Source organism: Sapajus apella, unplaced genomic scaffold (assembly GCF_009761245.1).
Source record: "Sapajus apella isolate SASKATOON/1434 unplaced genomic scaffold, GSC_monkey_1.0 scaffold16, whole genome shotgun sequence".
Taxonomy (NCBI): Eukaryota; Metazoa; Chordata; class Mammalia; order Primates; family Cebidae; genus Sapajus; species Sapajus apella.
In genome coordinates this window covers 2,389,380-2,404,512 of record NW_022436956.1, presented here as the reverse complement: position 1 = coordinate 2,404,512, position 15,133 = coordinate 2,389,380, and the positions used below count along the sequence as shown (strand labels likewise).

General features: G+C 37.8%; 1 protein-coding gene across 14 annotated transcripts in view; it reads right to left on the bottom strand.

Moving 5' to 3' along the window:
• Positions 1 to 15,133, bottom strand: part of OPCML (opioid binding protein/cell adhesion molecule like) — a 1,152,901-nt gene that overhangs the window by 537,418 nt on the left and 600,350 nt on the right. The window lies entirely within an intron of this gene.

The following is a 15,133-nucleotide window of genomic DNA, read 5'->3' as shown; positions in this document are numbered from 1 at the left end:
AAGTTAGTCTACACATAGTCTTCAGCAATCAGTCAATGGTCTTTTTTAAAGTTCCTAGAAGAATCTGACTCCACGGGTAGTTTCTACCCAAAATAAACAGTGAATCTCTCTATCTACCTGTCTCCAGTTTTTAAGGTAGTGCCCTATTCTACTACTTCAATTCTCTGACAGATCTGAGAAGAGTTGTTGATTTTCAGTGTGTTGAGGGCTTTTACTTGCGTGAAAATGGAGAGCCAGGCCCCAAGCTCCTTACATGTTAGACCAGAAGGTGGAAGTCTCTGTCCATGACTCCCTGTCATTCCCCACCACTCACTCTCTTGCTTACTCTGATACAGCCTTTCCTTTCTGCTCCTAGAGCACAGTGAGCACACATTTGCCATGAGCTCTATTCCTTTGCCATCCCTGTCCCTGAAACATTTCCACATTGCATAGCTCACTTTTGCACTTTGATCAGGTTTCTGCTCAAATGTCACTATCGTTGGACGTGTGGTTCCTGACCACCATGGAAGAATAGAGATGCTTGTCCCTCTCAACTCATATCCCCTACCCTGTTACTCTTCAGAGCACTCATCCCTGTGTAGCATGATACTGTGTTTAGATGCATTTGCCTTGTTTATTTCCTGTCTTTCCACCCTGGATTGCAACCCTAAAGATAAAGGCGTGGTCTGTTTTGTTCACCATTGCTAACTCCTGCTCCTATCCCACCAGGCATACACTGTTCAGTAAATATTTACTGATACATTAATGAATAAGCACATCAGTCTCCCATGACTATAAGTAGACATATGGATGGCTAGTGTAAAAATACACATGAAAAAGACAAAACATTGTTAGTCCTCAAGAAAATGCACTTTAAATTTTACAATGGTATGCTGCTTGTTACCTACTAAAATGACTAAAATTAAAAATTGTTTTATGATTTGAAGACATATGTTATTTTTAAATGAATAAAAAAGAATATTCTTCAAAGAAAGTAAAAAATAATGAGCTGTTTAAACAGCACATAGTATTTGCCCAAATAAAATTATTACATATCACTACATTGCATTCTTATTTTAAAAATCAAGACAAATGTGTGGCCTGTTAACTACCAAAGCATGGCATAACTGATCCAATAATTTCAAGATTAGTAATAATCAATAGTAATATCCCAAATAGCATCAATCTGCCATCAGTTTCAAAAACATTCAGAAAAGTGTAATAAACAATTGATTTAGCTAAACTATGATTTGTACTCTGGTTATATTAAGCACATAGCCCCAATCTTAAAGAACCAGTAATCATATAATAATACTAATTTGGGCTCATCTGTTTCTCTTTTCATTTTTGCTTTTACATTACAATTATAACACATAATTACTTTGAAATATGTTAAATGTTCATTACATGTACATAATTAAGTAAAAGGAACACCTCTCCCCACTACTGTACCCTCACTATGAAATTAAAAACTGAAAAGTCTGACAATGCCAAGTGCCAATGAGACTGCGGAGCAAGTTGATCCTTTATAAACTCCAGGTGGGAGTGTCAATTGACATAATAACTTTGGAAAATGATCTGGCATATTTTAACCATAAATTAACCATATGGTAGGTTAATTTACACCTACCATATGACTCAATAAATCCAATCTGAGGTATTTGCTAAAAAAAAACTAAAAATATATTTCCTCATAAAGACTTATAATTAGACTAGGCATGGCGGCCCATGCCTGTAACCTCATCACTTCAGGAGGCCAAAGTGGGAGGATAGTTTGAGGCTAGGAGTTTGAGACCAGCCGAACCAACACAGCAAAACCCTGTCTCTACAGATAAATAAATGAATGAATAAATAAATAAATAAATCTAGGTGTGGTGGTGCACACTGTAGTCCTAGCACTTGGGAGGCTGAGGCAGGAGGATCACTCGAACCTAGGATGTTGAGGCTTTAGTGAACCATGATAACACCACCACACTCTCTCCTGGGTGACAAAGTGAAACTCCATCTCAATAAAAAACAACTTATAATCAAATATAATCAGATATCATTGTACCTTACAATTTGATGCCCATCAATAGGTAAACAAGTATGGTATAGCCATAAAGTGGAATGCTACTGAACATTCAAAAAGGAATGCACTACAAGCAGTAACATGTACAAATCTCAAGTACATTACACTGAAGGAAAGAACTCAGATATAAAAGAATATTGAATAACATAGCGTTAATATCATTCCATTTGTGTGTAATTTTAGAGCAGACAAAACTGATTTATTGTGTTGGAAAGATCAGTGTCTACCTAGGGCTACAGAATTGAATTCAAAAGATCATGCGGGCAAATGTCACTAAGATGGCAGACTAGGGAAGTCCAAACTCTCATTTTCTCCACAAAAACATTAAATAAACAAATAGAAAATGACTAGAAAAACCTCATACGAGCTCTGGGAAATAATCTGTCAAAGATTTATAGCAAGCAAGCAAATACCCAAGCAAAAAACAAAGATATGTTATTTGAAATGGTAGAAAATTTGATGAAGTTTTTAGTCACCCCTGCCCCACTCTTCACTGGTATGGGGCAGTGTAGTTTGGAAAAACAGTAGCCTGTCTCTCTGCCCTCTCCACAAAATAAAGAGAACTGTGAAGACAGCACTTGCAACAGTCTAACGCGGCTACAGGCTGCCTGAGATATTGACATCTGAGATGCCGACCTCAGAGTCCAGACACCAAAAGCAGCTTGGACCTCAGGCCAGAGGAGGCTGTGGTATGCATCAGGACAGCCTACCTGCAGCTTTCTAAGGCAAGAGATTACTGGCAGAGAAAAAAGAACATTTAAGTGAAAAGAAATTGTGGTAAGACTCTTTGGGAAATTAAGACATTTAAAAACAGCCGTGTATATAGAGGAATGGGGGAAAAAAGGATGCACACAAGCCCAGGAAAGGCATATGCCCAGAAAAGGCCTAAGAACTTAAGCCTTCACATCCTGCTGATTAGTGAAGGTCTTCTCTTGCATGGAGGCAGTTTACAAAGACTTGAAGAGGTAGTTGTTTTTTTAAATGCTGAATTTTCAACAAAAGATCACTAGGCATATAAAGAAACAGTAAAATATGCCCCATTCAAAGGGAAAAAAAAATACCCATAAGATGTTTCTGAGGAAACACAGATTTTAAATTTATCTGAAAAGACTGCAAAAATTGCCTTACATATCCTCAAAGAGATAAAGAATAAAGAAAAGTATAAGGTATAAAGAATAAAATAATCATGAAAACAATATATACGTAAAATTAGACTATGAATGAACAGATACAATAATAGAAAAAGAAGAAGAAAACAACCAAACATCAATTCTGAAGCTTAAAAATACATCAGACTTGAACAAGCAGAAAAAGCAATCAGTGAACCTGAAGACAGATCGTTTCAAATTATTAAGTCTGGTGATTAAAGAAAGAAGAAATGGAAATAAATCCTAAGGAACTTAAGAAACACTGCTAAGTAAACCAATATATGTATTATGAGAGTTCCAGGAAAAGAAATAGAGAAAAGGGAAGAGATATTATTTGCATATGTAGCTACTGGAAATGTTCCAAAGTTGAAGAAAGAAATGGACATATAAGAAGCTCAAGGAACTTTAAGTAGGATAAACCCAAAGATACCCACACTGAGATACTTATAACAAAACGTCAGACAAAAGAAAAATTGAGAATCTTGAAAGCAGCAAGAAACTAATTCATTTACAAGAGATTCTCAACAAGATCATCAGTGAAGTTTTCAGCAGAAACCTTACCTTCCAGAAGGCAGTGGATTTTATATTTAATGTGCTAAAAGAAAAAGCAAAAACAAACGAACAAACTAATCTGTCACCCAATAAATCCATATCCAGCAAAACTGTCCTTTAAAACTGAGAGAGAAATTAAGACATCCCCATATAAACAAAAGCTGAGGGAATTCATCACCACTAGACGTGCACTTCAAGAAATAGGAAAGAGTTCTTTAAGGTGAAACTAAAGGAAACTGAAAAGTAATTCAAATTTGCATGAAAACATAAAGCTCTCTGGTAAATATGGTATAAGGGCACATACCAAAACGAACCTGTATTATGTCATTTCTAATTATAGCTCCAATTTTATTTTTTCTTAGGATTTAAAATATTAAACTATACAGAATAATAAATCTATGTTCATGGGTACACAATGTATAAACCAATAATTCATGACATCAGTAACATATGGGGGATCCAAGCTGTCAAGGAGTAGAGTATTTGTATGTATTTAAGTTGTTATCAATTTAAAACAGTTTTTTCTAACTTTAAGATATTGCATATAAGCCCTATGTGTAAAACATGGTGATATATCATAAAGAAAATACCTATATAATATACACAAAATAAAATGAGAATAAATCAAAATGCTTCCCTGCCAAAAAAAATAATAAACTAAACACAAAGGAAGGCAGTAAAGGAGGAAATGAGGGACAAAAAACTATAAAATATACAAAAAATATATAATAAAACAGCATAGTAAGTCAGTGATTACTTTATCAGCGATTACTTTAAATGTAAATGTATTAAACGCCACAATCTAAAAATACAGATTGGCAGAATGGATTAAAAAACAGCATCCAACTGTATTCCGTATCCAGAAGACCCAGTTTAAATTTAAATGCACGCAGAGTTCAAAAGTGAAAGGTTGAAAAAGTATTTGCTATACAAACAGTAAACAAAAGAGACCAGAGGTGGCTGTGTGATACTACAAAAAATAGACTTTAAGTCAAAACTCTCACAAAAGAATACATGATGTTATGTAATAAAAAAGAGGCCAATTTACCAACAAGACACAAAAAATATAAACACATATACTAAATATCAGAGCATGTGAGTATATAAAACTAACATTGGCAGAATTAAATAGAGAAATAGCCCTACAAGAACAGTAGGAGACATTAGCACTCCACTTTCAATAATAGATGTAACAAACAGACATAAGATCAATAAGGAAATAAAGAACTTGAACAACTCTATAGACCAATCAGACATAACAGAAATGTACAGAACACTCCATCCAGAAAAGGCAGAAAACACATTTTTCTCAAGTGGACATAAAACATTCTATAGGATACATCATATTGTTAAAGCAAATTATAAGTATTAGCAAATTTAAAAAGAGAGAAATCATACTAAGTAACTATTCTAATTAGAATGAAATAAAACTGGAAAACAATGGCATAAGGAAAATTGGAAAATCCACAAATATGTGTAAATTAACACACTCTCAACCAATGAATAAAAAAGTAAATAAAAAGAAAATTTTTATAACAATCTTATTACAAATGAAAATGAAGACAACACATACCAAAACGTACAGGATATAACAAAAGCAGTGTTAAGATAGAAATTCATAGCTCTAAACACTTACATCAAAAAAGAAAAAAAACAAACAAAAAGACACTCAACAATCTAATTTTTAGCCTTAAGGAACTTAAAAAAAAAAAAAGAACAAACTAAACACAAACTACACGAGGAAAGAAAATAATAAATATTATAGGAAAGATAAACAACATAGAGAATGGGAAAAACAGAAAAAAATCAATGAAATAATGAGTTTTTTCTGAAAATGATAGAATTGGTAAAACTTTAACTAGATTCACCAAGACAAAAATAAAATTCAAATAACTAAAATCACAAATAAAAATGGCATGGTATAACTAAATTTATAGAAATAAAATGAATTATAAAGGAGTATTCTGAAGAAATATGTGCCAACAAATTTGTTAACCTTGATAAAATGGCCAAATTTCTAGAAAGACACAAGCCTGTCAAGACTGAAGCACAAAGAAATTGAAAATCTGAACCTCCCACAAAAGGAAAGCCCATGACCGGATAGCATCACTGGTGAATTTTATCAAATATTTATAGGAAAATTAACAGTTCTCCTATGACGTTTCAAAAAAATTCAAGAGGAGAGAACACTTCCAAACTCACACTATAAGCCAACATTATTTCAATGACAAAATCAGACAAAGACATTACAAAAAAATAAAATACTAGTCCAATGTCCCTTGTAAATATTGATGCCAAAATCTTTCAGAAAATATCTGCAAAGTGAATTCAAAGCATACTAAAAAAAAGAATTATACTCATAGCCAAGTGAGATTTATTTCTGCAATGCAAAGATTGTTCAACATACAGAAATCAATCAATGAATACATCACATTAACAGGTTGAAGGAAAAAGCAAAACAACACAACACATGACTATCTCAATTGATACAGAAAATGCATTTGACAAAATTTAACGCCCTTTAATAATAGTAAAAAATACTCAATAAACTAGAAATAGAAGGAAAGTATGAAACCTTAATAAAGGCCATATGTAAAAATTCCTCTCCTAAAACATATTCAACATACTAAATGAGAAAAGATGGAAAGTTATTATTTTAAGATTAGAACCAAGGCAGAAGTGTCTGCTTCTATCACTTCTACTTAACATAGCACTGGAAATTCTCCCTGAAGCAATGAAGAAAAAGATGGGCTGGGTGCACTGACTCACACCTGTATCCCAGTACTATGGGATCCCAAAGCAAGCAGATAGCTTGAGTCCAGGAGTTTGAGGCCAGTCTATGTAACATGGCAAGACCCTGTCTCTACAAAAAAAAATTACAAAAGTTAGTCTAATGTGGTGGCCTGTACCTGTGGTCCCAGTTACTTGAGAGGATGAGGTGGGAGAATCATGTGAATCCGGAAGGTTGAGGCTGCAGTGAGCCATGATTATGTCTCTATACTCCAGCATGTGTGACAGAGTGAGACAGTGTGGTGCTCTCTCTCAAAAAACAAAAATAAAAATAAAGATGATAAAAGCATCAAAAAAGGAAAGGAAGAAGTGAAACGATCTCTGTTCATAGAGGATACAATCTTATGTGTAGAAAACTCTGAAAATTCCATAAACATGTACAACAATTAGAACTAATAAACAAATTTTAAAAATCTGAAAACACAAAGAAAATATTTTTTTTTGCCAACAGCACCAAAAAGAATAAAATACTTAGGAATAAACTTAAATAAGAAAGTGAAAGAGTCATATGTACACTGAAACATCAAAACATTGTTGAAATAAATTAAAGAACACAAAAATAGGTGAAGACATTCTGTGTTTATGAATTGGTAGACTTAATATAGTTAAGATAATATAATCCAAAGCAATCTACTTCTTCCATTGCAGAAATAGAAAAAGAGATCCTAAAATGTATATGAAACCTCAAGAGACTGGAAATAGCCAAAACAATCTTGAAAAATAAAAACAAAGTTAGTGGTCTCAAACTTCCTGACTTCCAAAATTTACTACAAAGCTACTGTAATCAAAATAATATGGTCCTGGCATAAAGACAGACATACAGACCAATAAAATTAAATAAAGAGCCCAGAAATAAGCCCTTGAATATATGATCATATTCTTTTTAACAAGGGTACCAAGACCATTCAATGGGGAGAGGACAGTCTTTTCAACAAATGGTGTTAAAAAAAACTGGGTATTGACATACAAGAATGAAGTTGGACTCATATTACACCATACACACACACACACACACACACACACACACACACCCCTCAAAATGGATCAAAGGCTTAAACATAAGAGCTAAAACTATAAAAGCCTTTTTTTAAAAAAAACAGGAAAGAAGCTTCATGACATTGGATCTGTCAGTGCCTTCTTAGATCTGATACCAAAAGCGCAGACAACAAAAGGAAAAAACAAGAAAAGATCAATTGGACTACAGTAAAATTTTAAACTCTTCTGCATCAAAAGACACTATCGAAAGAATAATAAGGCAATCCACAGAATGGGAGGAAATATCTGTGAGTCACATATCATATAACTCATTAGGGTCAATATCCGGAATATATACAACTCCCAACAGTTGAGAAACAAAAAAACAATCCAGTTTAAAAATGGGCAATCAGCTTGAATAGACATTTTGCCAAAGAAGGGTATACAAATGGTCAATAAGCATATCAATTTGCACAGGGAATTGCAAATCAAAATCACAGTGAAATACCATTTCACACCCATTAAAATCACTATTAATGAACATAATAAAAACAGAAAAAAAGTTTGACAAGAAGGTAGAGAAATTGGAACTCTTGTGTATTGCTAGTGAGAATATAAAATGGCTCTACCAAACTGTATGGCATTTCCTTCAAAAATTAAACATACAATTACCATGTGATCCAGCAATTCCACTTCTGGGCATATGCCAAAAGAATTGAAAGCTGGGATTCAAACAGGTATTTGTACACCTATGTTCATAGCAGCATTACTCACAATAGTGAATGCAATCCAAGCGTCCATCAAAGGATGAATGGATAAAAAAACGTGGCCCATACATGAAATGGAATACAGCCCTAAGAAGGAAAGAAATTCTCACCCATGCTGCAGTATGGATGAATCTTAAAGGTAATATGTATAAATAAGTAAGCTAGTTAAAAAAGAATGAATACTGTAAAATACCACTTATCTGAGGTACCCAATGCAGCCAAAACGTAGAAACAAAAAGAGAAGTAGTAGAATAGAATAGTAATAACAGTAATAGAATAGTAATTTCTAGATGCTGGGGGAGGGAAGAATGGGGAGTTATTGTTTAATGGATTCTGAGTTTCAGCTTGGGAAGAAGAAATAAGTTCTGGATATGGATGGTGGTGACGGATACTTAACGCCACTGAATTGTATATTTTAAACTAGTTTCGATGATACATTCTAGGCATTTTACCACAATAAAAATGGGAGTATGGAGGAACTTTCTGGGGTAACAAATATGTTCTATACCGAGCGAAATGGTGGTTACCTGTGTAAATATATTTGTCCAAGTATACTGATGTGAACGCCAATATGGGTACATTTTACTTTAAGCAAATTGTCTTTCTCCCTGTCTTTTTATCCCTCTCTCTTCCTCCATCCCCCCTTCCCATTCTGTGGGATTTGTGTTTTGCCAACATATTCACTTATTTAACATAGGTGAATGCTCAGAGAAGAGTCTAGAATTAATTTAACTATAATTTCCATACTGCTTAGAATAGTGCTGATGGGTACCCAATAAATGCTGCATGGATAAATTGTGAATTCAGTAATATATGTATTTAACTTAATAGCAACTGTTTATTGTGCTGTTGCTATCATGTAAGACTTTAATCCAAGATCTTTACAAACTTGGTAGCATTTACGGCCTCCCATCAGCCCAGTGAAGTGGATATCTAGTCCTTATTTTTTGCTTTTAACCAGGAAATTGAGGCTTAGAAAAATCGAGTCACTTGTCCAACCACATACTGTCACTAAGTACCAGAGTTGGGATTTGAAATGAACCTTTTGACTGTAAAGTCAGTGTTCTTAACCCCTTGACAGAGTTTATACTTGATCTTACATTTCACTAAGCACCCACTGACTTGCCCATCATAAAACAGAGCGTGCAATCAAGAACATTCTAACTGTTTCCACTGCACAGGTACAGCAGGAGGCCTGCTGCTGATACCTATTCAGGGACCTCATAACGAGAGCCTGTGACAGAAGCAGCTGCATTTTAGAGGGTCAAGTAGATGGGTGCATGAATCCCTTCATCCTGAGATGCCCTCTGGAATGTTTAGAGATGACTCACATTGGCTTTTCCAACCTCTGGAATTTGCAGATATTCTTCCAGATTGTGCCAGCCTCTATTATGTGACCTTGGTGAAGGGGAGAAAGCAGATATACCTCCCTTGCGAATGGTCAGAATCTCCTGCCTGTCGCTTCAGTGATATTGTGCAATTGTCAAATACTGCAATTATAACAAGCAGACAGAGTTTCTACCAACTATTTAGGGAGGTATTAGTAACTCAACTAGGATTCAAATGCCAGACTCTGTGGTTGTAATTAATTATTCAACATGGGTAAGAATATCCCCCTTAGAAAAGATAGATGTGTGTGTGTGTGTGTGTGTGTGTGTGTGTGTGTGTGAGAGAGAGAGAAAGAGAGAGAGAGAGAAGAAACAGAGAGAGAGAGAGCAATAAAGGAGAAGTATTCAACTTTTCAAAAAGACTTAGGGCACCTACTAAGCATTAGGTATTCTGTTGGACTCTGAGAACACAAGATAAATAGAGGATATTAATGCATTTAACAAAGGGCATGGGAGAAGCAATAAAAATGACAATGGGAAGAGGAATATCTTTAGAGATGGCATACAAAAGCACAGGGCGGTACAAATTTGAGTTCTGTAATTCCTCCCTCTTATACAGGGTGCCTTACACACAATATCTCAGTGTGAGCCCAGCCACTCTAATAAATCCCTGACTTATTCAATTCCCTAGGTGTACAGATGGTGACTCCTTTTTTTCTCCAACACAGGAGGTTCCAAACAGCAACCAGGAGACATTAGTGGGTGGTCAAGGTGGACAGATACCTAAGACACATGCCATGTATCTCAGAATAAACTGTTTAATTGCACATGAGCAGGGTAGACATGAGCAAACATCACTTGGCCGAGACCTCCCATGCTGCCTGGATGTGAGGTGGTGCCCAAAAAGATCCTTTGGGTAAAGAGGCAGACAGCATGCATTGAAAGTCCTGGAACCACTAGGCTGCTCAGAGTGGGGTCAAGGGCAGGCTTCGACCCTCAGAGAAGAGATCCTGGCAGGACAAGGCAGGGTACCCAGTCACCCAGGGCCTGGGGTAAGTCCAGCATGGATTAGCAAAATGGGGACTAAGACCCAGTGACAAGAGGGAGATTTACAGCTGTAGGACAGGTGGGAACAGAGGTTCAGAACACACAGGACACGTAGCAGCAAGCAAGAACTGATCCTTCGAATATTCTTGCCTCGACTTAGAATAGGTGCTGGACAACAGGATATGTGTCGTCCTGGACAGTCAGAGAAGAGGCTCTCATGTCCCAGAAACTCAGAAGTAGGGCCCAGGCATTCTTTTTTTTTTTTTTTTTTTTTGGGTTGGAGTTTCACTCTTGTTGCCCAGGCTGGAGTGCGGTGGCGCTATCTTGGCTCACCACAACCTCCGCCTCCCAAGTTCAAGTGATTCTCCTGCCTCAGCCTCCTGAGTAGCTGGGATTACAAGCATGTGCCATCACGCCTGGCTAATTTTGTATTTTTGGTAGAGATGGGGTCTCACCATGTTGGTCAGGCTGGTCTCGAACTCCCGACCTCAGGTGGTCCACCCACCTTGGCCTCCCGAAGTGCTGGGATGACAGGCGTGAGCCACCATGGAGCCCAGGCATTCTTATCTGGCCTCTTTCTTCCTTCTCCCTACCTCTGACTACTCAGTAATTCCACTTTAGGCTTTTGTTTGTTTGTTTTTCTCACAGGTACATACTGTCCCTCCTCTATGGCTCTTTTCTTTCCGTTCTTTCAACTTCTATTTCTGGAACATCTCTCTGCTACTCTCTCCTTTCATGTATAATTCCATTTTTGTCATTTCTGTCTTTTATCATCCTTCCTTTGTCAATATTTATGAAAATTTCCTCAACCATCTGAGTAATGACAAACACATACAGGAATCAAATAAAACAAAAGTGGTCGGGCACAGTGGCTCTGCTTGTAATCCCAGCACTTGGGAGGCTGAGGCGGGTGGATCACCTGAGGTTGGGAGTTCGAGACCAGTCTGACCAACAGAAATCTGGACTCTACTAAAAATACAAAATTAGCCAGGCATGGTGGCACATGCCTGTAATCCCAGCTACTCAAGAGGCTGAGGCAGGAGAATCGCTTGAACCTGGGAGGTGGAGGCTGCCATGAGCCGAGATTGTTCCATTTCACTCCAGCATGGGCAAAAAGAGTGAAACTCCGTCTTAAAAAAAAAAAAAAAAAAAAAAAGCTAGATATTTTAAAATTTAATTTGGCTCAATAGAAACAATACAACAAACTCCAAAACTTCGGAAACTATTCAGAAATGTCTTTGAGAAAATGTTTCCATATTATTATCTTCCTCTAATTACGCCTACTTTTTTCCAGCATGGCATTCACAATAAATGGAAAATTATCATATTCATTTTTCTCTCTTTTGCGTAATTACTTCTACAACAGCGTTGTTTTCTGTTATTCTTCATTGCTGGTATATAGCATTTTGAGTAATTGTGAGTTGAATTGTCTTCTGTGGACTAGGCAGAAAACGTAACAGCCACTGATAACATTCTTTGTTCTGATTACGCAATGGAAACTCGGTTAATTGAGACACCATATATCTTCAGACCCACTGAAAATGTTTAATATTCAAAACCAATGTCTAAAAATTTTGTTCATCAGCACTTTTATGGGAAGCCAGGTCAAGGCCTTCAGCATCTCTTTAAGTATTATATATCTCCAGGGACCGGGGGGCTAAAGCTAGTCACATGGCTTCCTCTGGGGTATGATTCTGTGGCAAGGCTTGTACTATCTATGTTCAAAGTCTTAAATTAAAATGTGAATATGAGGATGGGAAGGAGGATAATGGAGTGACATATTTTAGGGCTTAAACAAACTACTTCTCCTTCCTCTATACTTTGGCGTCACTCATTTCTTCACAGGTCTCATTGTTGAGTTCTTACCAAGAAGTGACCAGCTGATGTCGTCTTAGTTTGCAGGCCCTTTGAGGTTCCATATGTCCTATGGAGGTCAAGCAACAGGATAGTACAACATTTAGGGCAGGTTCAAAGCCATGAGCAACAGTGGTCTCCTGGACAGTGCATTGGACCCCGGCGCGTGCCATGTTGTGCAGTGTTTGCAGTGCGCATCATTTCCAGCCTCAGAGTGGTAATAGATGGGCTTCACTTGAGTGCGGGCGAGGGAGCGAAGTCCCTGGAAGCAAGAAGACTGTAAAGCTGAGACAGCAGACGGCTGCAGCCTTCAACTGAAATGCAGATTTCCTGACCTTCGGGAACAGAAACGGTGTATTTGGTTTATTTCTGCTTGTGGCATTTGGAAGTTTTCTCTGTCCTCTATATCTGGGGAGGGGGCATATACTATTAAACTGAAAAGAAGCATGAAGGTCTTCTAGGAGCAAACGCAGATTCTGACATATGATAATGATGTGACCAAAGGTAAGTGGTTTAACTTTTCTAAACCTGGACCCCTAGACTGTTAATACGGATTGTAATGGTTTGAAAATTACATGAAATGTTAGGTAATTAATGTGGCATCTGACACAGAGTGAGCCATGTACGACAGGAGCTTCTGTTTGTCTCAATAGCGTCACCACATCCCCACCCCACAACCTTCCCTCACGCCTGCGCTCTTGCAAATGTTGTGGAAGGCTCTGCTGTATTATCCTATAGTGGCACAAGGTACCGACATTTCCTTTCTCTGAACTTCTCTACTAGGAAAGCTATACACAAGTCTAGGCTAGGCAGTGCTGAGCAGCCTAGATATCACATCTTCAATTTTCATTCTTAAAAGAAAATACACCAGGGTATAAAAAGAATCAAGTAGGTAGTGGCATTTATTTGGGAGAGGAGAGGGGCCTGAGAATGGACCAAGCTGAAAAGAGGGCATCCCTCCCCCAAACCCGTTTCATGCAAACTTGAGCTCCAATTACACCTAACATGAACAAGAGCATCTTCATTCAGGGCAAACAATACAAGCCAACCTGAAATAATTTGCTGCTATCTTGTATATGTTAAAAAAAGAAGAAAGAAAGAAAATTAAGAAAAGTTAGCATTTGGTTCCTAACTTATTAGGCAATGCAAATTTCTACCAGCCTAAAGATGTCTTGGACTGTAATTCCCTCTTCTCATCTCATGACTGAAGACAGCTTCCCATTAATATAAGTAATTTTAAAAGTCCTCCCCTGGGAAGGTCAAATGAGACCTGCTTGACTCTTCCTCTCCACTGCATCTGACTGCCGGGTCCCATCAGATCCATAACAACAGCCTGCCAGACAGCCTCCCCAGCTCCCTCAGAGCCAGCCACCTAGTGAGCACAGTGAGTGGGCCAAGGGCAGAGTCCTCTTTTAGAAACCAGAAGGAAAGGAAATGAGAAAGACAGAGCTAAACTGAGCCCAAGGGCCAAATTTACGTAAAAAGGTTAAACAATTACCCAAAGGGGTTAGATAAGAGCTGCTGAGTTTTCCAGAAAAGTTCAGAAAGCCATGGAGCATGTATTTCTACTGCTTTAAAACATCTTCTCCCATGGCCTGCTTCAGAGAAAGAGAGAGAGAGAGAGAGAGAGTGTCTGTGCGTGTGTGTGTGTGTGTGTGTGTGTGTGTGTGTGTGTGTGTGTGGTGTGTGCTGGGGGGGGCGGGCAGACACATTCCCACCAATCACGGACGTTAGAGAGTGTCACAGAGTCAAGCCAGCCTTGCCGTTTCAGGCCTGCCAGATTCTGCAGCCGTGACCCAACCCAGGACATGCCAACCTCCCTGCGGCCCCCCCGCCTTGTGTATCTCCTTGGTCCCACAAGGCAAATCTCAACAGAGATGGGTGTGCTTTCCAAGTAGTATTGGTGTTCCTCCACTGCTGCACGAAAGCAGTAGTAACGCTGCTCTTAGCTCTGCCACCCTGCTTGTTGTCTTGCCTTCAGGGAGGGTGAAGATTTTGCATAGTTTGGATCAGACTGCCATCATTGGTGGATTCAGCTGTCCCCTCTGGCAAGTGATTTGAGTGGAATCCCAAAGGTCCCTCAAGCCTCCAAGATCTCTAACCAGCTGCTGTGCCTGAATGTCCCAGGACCATATTTTAAAGACAATAACATTGTTTAGATACATTGCTTTAGAGACAATAATATACTGGAAGTGGTTGCTTCCCATTAAGATGGATTAAAACATTAAACCAATACTGACTTTTTTTAACCCTTAGTATTCACCACAGTATCTACACTCAATGCATAAGGTACAGCTCCTAAGCTCCAGAAGTCCCCAGACTAACCATAACCACACATGGAAAAATAACAGGTCCTAGTATGTAACTGTTAGAACAGAGTTCTGCAGCGAGAGCTACTGGAACTCTGATGAGGGCAATTCTTGACCACAAGCAGAAAGGATTCTGAATAGAACTGTGAAAAGACTAATACATTTTAAAGCTGTGTGTAAGTGTGGGAATAGAAGAACAAGACGGAGCTGATGAAACTGAAAAATTTTGAGAGTATTGTCAGTTGTTATTGAGGAGTTCGACTTGGTACTAGTAATAACTTGCACATATATGTTGCTTTATGGCTCGTAGAAC